The 7639-nt window shown below is 36.7% G+C and overlaps 1 pseudogene; it reads right to left on the minus strand.

Moving 5' to 3' along the window:
- Positions 1-7304: 7304 nt before the first annotated feature.
- On the minus strand, positions 7305-7368 carry LOC125616693 (annotated as a pseudogene).
- Positions 7369-7639: the final 271 nt, after the last annotated feature.

Raw genomic sequence — 7639 nt, forward strand, 5'->3', positions numbered from 1 at the left:
GTGTGTTCTTAGCATTTTTGTCAAAAATGCCTTTAGATGCATGGGTTCACTTCTAGGTTCTCTCTTCTATTCCTTTGTTCAGTGTGCCTGTTTTTACTCCAATGCCATGCTGTTTGATTATTACTGCTTTGTGGTATTTTTGAAGTCAGGTAATGTAATGCATAATGCTTTGTTCTTTTTGTTCAAAAGAGCTCTGGCTACTCAGGGTTTTGTGTGGTTCCATATCAATTTTAGAATTGTTTCTGCTAGTTCTGTGAAGAAGGTCTTTGGTATTTTGATAGGGATGGCATTGAATCTGTACATTGTTTTGGGTAGTATGGACGTTGTGTGTCTATGGAAAGACATCACCTCTGAAACCCTAATTCCCAAATAAACTTTTCCTCTGCTAAGTTGTTCTTCTCAGACATTTTTAAAAAATATATATTTTTAGTTATAGATGGACACAATACCTTTATTTTATTTATTTTTATGTGGTGTTGAGGATCAAACCCACATGCTAGGCAAGTGCTCTACCACTGAGCCATAACCCCAACATTTTGACAGGTATTTTTGTCACAGTGACAAAAAGCTGAATAACACAATCCCACAGATGGTCTTCACTCTCTTCATTCTTTATTATTCTTTTTTCTCCCCGCCACTTATGGAATCATTAATGACCAAGCTTCAGGTTCATAGACTTTTTCTTTTGGTTGTTATAGTCTTCTATTGTGTTTTTAATTTTACGGATTAACCTTTTCAGTTACAAACTATTTAGTTCTTTTTAAACATCTGTCTCATTGTTGAATTTCTCTTTGAGATCGTAAATTGTTTTCCTGATTTTAGTGGGTCGTCTATTGATATTCTCTTATATATTGCTGAGTTTTCTTTTGATCATTATCTTGAATTCTTTTTCAGAAAATTCACACATTTCCATTTCTTTGGGGCCAGTTATTGAAGAATTATTGTGTTCCTTTGGTGATGTCATTTTTCTTATTTTTTTTTTTTTCATGTTTCTTGTGTCCCTGTCTCTGTACTTCTGGTTGTGCAGCCATGTCTTTAAAACTTAACAGAGTAGTTTTTGTAGGGGAAAACTTTAATCCAAAGACGGGCCTAAGGGGGCTGGTTGGTCAGGTGCCGTGGCTCTTGTTCCATGTGATACAGAGGTATAACCTCCATACAGCCTCTTCAGTTGTCACCAGTGTCAGAGGTGACTGAGTGCCTCAGTGGTCTAAACTAGAGAAGTTTGCAGCGGTAATGGTGGCTGTCTAGGCTATTAGGACGAGGGCTTTAGGGATCCTCCTATGCTTTTCTTCCCGTCAGTGGGAAGAGTTTTTTATCTGAACAGATCCCTCTTGGTGTCAGGTCTGACATGGCCCACAGGCAGCTTCAGGGGCACTGGAATCTCAGGCACAAATATTCAGATTGGCTCTGTACTCAGAACCTTGTGAAACTGCTGTAGCAACTGGAGGTTCAGGTTTACTCTTTGTGTGTGTGTGTATGTGTGTGTGTGTGTGGTGCTGGGGACTGAACCCAGGGCCTTGTGCATGTGACGCAAGCACTCTACCAACTAAAGTATATCCCCAGCCCTAGGTTTACTCTTGAAGATATAAGTGGATGTTGCTTTGCTGTGCCAGTGGCCTGTGGTTCCCAGGGGCTGGGGATGGCATCAAGACCATGGGTTTTCCAAGAGTTCCAATCTCTGCATCCTTGGAAGAGTGAGGCATCATGTCAGTCCAACTCTTAAGTTGCGCCAGCAACTGGGATTGGGGGATGGCGTTGCTCACAGTGGCTTGGCTCTTTGGGGCAAGTATAGAAGCATCTTGTTTCTGGGATGGTGCATCAACAGGTGGTTGTGTGCTGTGGAAGCTAAGCCTAAGTGATGGAAGGATGCAGTGGTTCTAGTTCCAAGGTGGCACAAAGTAGTAGAAGCATAAAACACAGGGGGTGGGGGATAATACACAGTGCTAGATATTTCTCTGGGGCTAGCTTAGTGGGTAGACTCTTGGGAGATCCTTCAGTTGGGTTTAGAGCCTGTGCAAGTGTCTCCAGTAGTGAAGACTGCAGGTGTCCATGGTGGGGACATTAGCTACTGGAGTCCTCTTGCTTACCTTTTCCCCAGAGGGAGAAGTCTGTCACAGTTCAGGACTGGGTCACAGGGGCAAGGTGTTATCTTCCTTCCCAACGTGGTTATCCTCAGGTTCTGTGCTCTACAAGGTTTCTACTGCTTCTTTGTTGTTCTCTGGTGCTTTCCGTTAATTATTTTGGTCAAAATGTAGGGGCTTTTGTTTGTTTTTGTAGGGGGGCAGTGGGGCAGAGACTAGGGTTTCTAGTTGGCCATCTTGCTGATGTCTCCAACTAGCTACTTGTTTATTATTTATGAGTTTCAACATGTAGTTATAATCCATTCACATTTATGATACTTTTTCTCTTTTTAAAGTCTATCAGAAATGGTAGCCGCACAGGTATGTCCTGTCCTTGGCCACAGATTTTTCAGATGGCTCCAATATGTCCTTGTACATAGCACTCGTTTGTCACCTCCACCATTTGTTCTGGGGCCTTCCCTATCTTTCCTTTGTTTTCTATGTATTTCTCTCTTCTCTCTCTCTCTCTCTCTCTCTCTCTTTTGGTTGTTGTTTGTTTCTAATTTTGGCAAACATGATTTCTAAGCTTTTCCTGAGAAAATTAATGGGAAAGAAATTTTTGAGTTCTTACATCTGAAAATATTTGTTATTCCATGTTTCTATGTGGTTAATAATTTGACTGCACATGAGCTGAAATTATTTCCCTTCAGAATTTTGGAGGCATTTGTTATTTCAGTGTGGAGTCAGTATTGCTGTAATGAATTCAAAACCATTTCTGATCCTTTGTACATAGTTCTTTTTTTTTGTAAATAAATCTCTGGAGTCTTTTAGACAATTCTCGTTGTCTTCTATGTTATGAAGTTTTATCATGATGTACAGTGGTGTGGTTCTATTTTACCTACTGTGTTGATGCATTTGATGCACCTGCTTAATTTCCATCCTCCTCTCTTGGGAGATTTTTTTTTTTTTAATTTATTTATTTATTTATTATTATTATTATTTTTTTTTTTAATTTTTTTTATTGGTTGATTTTAAAAAATTATTTTATCGCTATTTTCCTTTCCTTTAATTTCTCCATTTGCTTTCTGAATACTCTATTTTAAAAGATTGTCCTGTTCTTTCATCATGGATGCAAAATCTTTTATCTCTCTGAATATAATAATGATTATTTTCGAAGGCTTGAAAATTTTACTCTTTTTTCATGTTGCTGTTTTGTCTTTTAATTTTTAATGTCAGAAATTTAATCTTTATCATTAGAATTATATCATAATTGTTGAGTGTCTATTATTAAAACTAAGAAATTAAAAGCTATTTAGGATCTTTGAGCATATAGGTGAGGCCGATTGACTCTGAGCTTCTGTGTAGGGTAATGTGGCTATTGTTGAGGAGCCTGAGCTGTTGGTATCTCATACTGATTAGGTTTGTCAGGGAAGAATCTTTGAATCTCTTTCCTGGGAAATAGAGGACAGACTGTGAGCCTTCTGGAAGGCATGTTGGAAATGGGGTGGGGTCAGCAGTCTCAGCATGACCCTCAGTATACTTATGTTAAATCAGGCCTGATTTTTTAGTATGGTAGCCCACTATTTGACTCTAGTCCCTAGTTGAGAAACCCTTAATTTATCCTTTTCATAGACAAAGCCTTAACTTCTGAGATGGGAACGTGACAGTTACCCAACAGTTTGGAAAAGAAAAGGAAATTTAATAATCTAATAACTTTTCAAAGTATTTCCCTCAGTACTCCTTGATGATCTCCCTTTCCATCCTTTATCTTCATCCCAATTCTAGGAAGAATGTGTGATATTAGTTCCTGAGCTTTTTGAGAATTCTGTGGTGTAAGCAAGGTTGTTCCAGATGTTGCCCTAGATGATAGGGAACGTGATAGGTGGCCAGGAAAATCACTCTTGAAGGGAGGTGAGTACCATTTACATCCTCTGTAGGTGGCCTAGGGTCCCAATTTGCCTAAGTCCCCCTCTCCCACCCACCCCTTTTTACACTGCCCAGATAGGCTTTGACTATCTTGGCTAAGTTAGATACCATTAATCTATTTGGCTTCCAGATTCGAACTTAATTCTAGTTTTCTTTTCTAATTTCCCTAATTATGTTGCTCCACAGGTCTGTTCATCTCTACCTAAACTCTTAGGCTTTACCTCCTTGCTCAGTGGCTGCCACTGCTGCTTCGGTCTCCCAGAGCTGCTGACTATCTCAGGCTGTTCCAAATGAAGATCAGGCTTTGGCACAGTTTCCATTGTCCTGCTGTCATTGAGCCACAGATGCTCCAGTTCCTCCTGATTCACAGAAACAATGCTGCAGGGTGTAGGGTCTCTCTCCCTCAGCTACTATCTCAATAGGGCTGGGCAGTATCACATACAAGTATATGTGGGCAAGGGAGGGAATGTTAATGCTCTGCGTGGCTGATGTAGGTCAGTGGTGGACGTAAGATGAGGAGAAAGAACTGCTTCTAAGAACAGGGTTCCATCACTCCTTTCTGGATATAACCTAGGCCATGGCACAATCCCATTGGGTTTTCTTGTGAAGCTGTCATCAATTTGGCAATGTTTCTTCCTCCTTCCCTGTCTCCCTTACCTTTTCCCCTCACTCTTGATATTTAAGGCTTATACCTCTCAATCATGTGTCAGTAAGTAAACTTTGCCTTTGGCTCTGTTTTCTAAAGAACACTAGCTTGGGTACCATTTTGATGGCTTATAGGAAGGAAAACTGAAGTTAAATATGCTGATTCAATTTTGCTGTCTTAAAATTAAACCTCTGAGACATATCTTAAATTTATATATAAAGGAGGATTTAGATAGGCATTTTATAAAACTTTTTAAATCAGTAATGAAGGTTGATCAATTAATCAAATTCTTTTGTGGCATATATAGGAGTAATTATTTTTTCTCCACTGAGTTTTATAAATTGACTACTCAACACTCATTGTTTTTGTTTTGCTGAGATAAAGCTTTCTTGATTGTAGCACATTATCCTTTTGAATTCTCCCAGGCTCTTTTTAAAATAGCACTTTACTTAGGATTTGTATTAACATTTGTGTGTAATACTGCCCTAAAAATTTCTTTCTCATGACTATTATCTTGTTAGAAATTAGTATCATTTTATGTTGTCTTTGTTTTAGTTTTCATAAAAAATGTAATAAAAATCTATGAATACACTATTAACATGAGATAAAGAATAATAAAAAGAATTTACATCTTCCAACAACATTAGAATTGACCTGTTCTTGTGCCTTACTCGGCTTGTGATAACAACTATTGAGTTTTTTTTCTGTCATTCCCTGTGTATCCCTGTGGGGACATACTCACATACGCATATGCATATATTTTTTTCTCATGTATATATTTTTTAGTTTCAGTTGTTTTTAACTCTATGAAATGGTGATGATTCATTTCCTTCTGGTCCATCTCACAGAATTTTAAAAACTATTCAGAAAGAGGGCTGGGGTTGGGGCTCAGTGGTAGAGCCCTCGCCTAGCACACGTGAGGCCCTGGGTTCAATCCTCAGCACCACATATAAATAAATAAAATAAAGGTATTGTGTCCAACTACAGCTAAAAAATAAACATTAAAAAAAATAAAGATATTGTGTCCCTGTACAACTAAAGTTTTTTTAAATTATCCAGAAAGATAATAAAGGTGAAATTATTTGAAATTGCCAAGTACAATTCAAATAGGAGTTATCAGAAGCTATTGTGTTAACTGTCCTTGAAATATAACTGAAAACTACTTTTGTTGTTGTATATATTCTAGGTCATTTAATATAACTTGAGTGTAGGAGTGAGCAAGAAATGGGCAAGGCAAGCCTTTGGTATTACTTTATCAAACCTTACTACTTCATTCTCTATCCTAGGACAATAATCTAATGCAGTTTATTTATTTATTTATTTAAACTGATATGTGGTTATTGGTTGAATTCTCTTCTAATGCTTAGAGTAAATTGGTATAAGTTAAAAAGGCCTTTTTGTTTTGATTTATTTACTTTTATTGTAATTTTAATGCATATTAATTGTATAATTAATCATTTTCATGGTGATGTTTGCATACATGCATGTATCATCTTTGCTCTTGTCTACTCTCCCTTCTATTCTTTTAACAAATCCTTTAGGAAATATGTACCAAAATGCAAAATATGTGTAACATTTTGTTTATAATCCATTTTCTAGTTAAATACACACCAAACACTGTCCATATAAAGATGTTAATTTTAAGGAAACCTGTAATCCTAGCAATTTGGAAGACTGAGCTAGAAGGATCATAATTCCAGGCTAACCTGGGTTACTTATGGAGACCCTATCTCAAAAACAAACAAACAAACAAACAAATAGTAAAAAAAAAGTCTCCAACAAAAATGACTTGGTTAAATAAATTATTTCAAATTACCTTCAACAGAATACTATGAGTTCTTATGTTGTTTAAGATCTCTGTTTAGGGCTGGGGTTGTAGCTCAGTGTTAAAGTGCTTGCTTAGCATGAGTGACGCCCTGGATTTGATCCTCAGCACCACATAAAAATAAAAATAAATAAAGGTATCGTGTCCATCTATAATTAAGAAAAAGAAAAAAAAAAGATCTCTGCTTACTCACTTTGAAAAATGTCCCAAATATGGCAATTGGAAATCAGAGTGTTCATAGTGGTATCTTCCTTATATGTATAAAGAAATTCATCTAAAAAGATAAAAGATGGTCACCAAAATGTCTACAGTGGTTACACTCCAGGTGGTAACATTGGTTTCTACTTCTTTGTCTTTTTTCTATATGATTTAATTTTTGCTTCTTTTTAAAAATTTGTATTCTATGGATATACATGGCACTAGAATGCATTTTGACATATTATACGTACATGGACTATAATTTTCCATTCTTGTGGTTGTACATGATGTGGAGTTACAACCTGTTGTATATTCATATAGGAACATAGGAAAGTTTTGTCCAAATCATTCTGTCTTTCCTACTGTCATCCCTCCTCCCTTCCCTTCATTCCCCTTTGTCTAATCCAGTGCACTCCCATCCCTCCCCAACACCATTGTGTGTTAGCAACTGCATATCAGAGAAAACATCCAACCTTTGGTTTTTTGGGATTAGCTAATTTCACTAAGCATGATAGTCTCCAGTTCCATCAATTTACCAGCAAATGCCATATTTCATTCTTCTTTATGGCTGATTAATATTCCGTTGTGTATATATACCACATTATTTTTATCCATTCATCTGTTGAAGAGCACCTAGATTTGTTCCATAAAGAATATGTAATGCTTCATGAATTTACGTGTCATCCTTGCTCAGGGGCCATGCTAATCTTCTAGTGCTGCTGGAGCGAGCATAGCTTCTTTTTTTTAATAATAAAAAATTAAAAGTCTTTTTAATTTCTTGTTTAGTTTCCTTTTTTCCTCTTTATCTTCTTTAAAAATGATCAACTTAATTTTTTTATTTTTTTAAAAGTTTATATATGACAGTGGAATGCGTTACAATTCTCATTATACATATAGAGCACAATTTTTCCTATCTCTGGTTGTATACAAAGTATACTCACACCAATTTGTGTCTTCATACATGTACTTTGGAAAATAATGTCC

Source organism: Marmota marmota, unplaced genomic scaffold (genome assembly GCF_001458135.2).
Source record: "Marmota marmota marmota unplaced genomic scaffold, marMar, whole genome shotgun sequence".
Taxonomy (NCBI): Eukaryota; Metazoa; Chordata; class Mammalia; order Rodentia; family Sciuridae; genus Marmota; species Marmota marmota.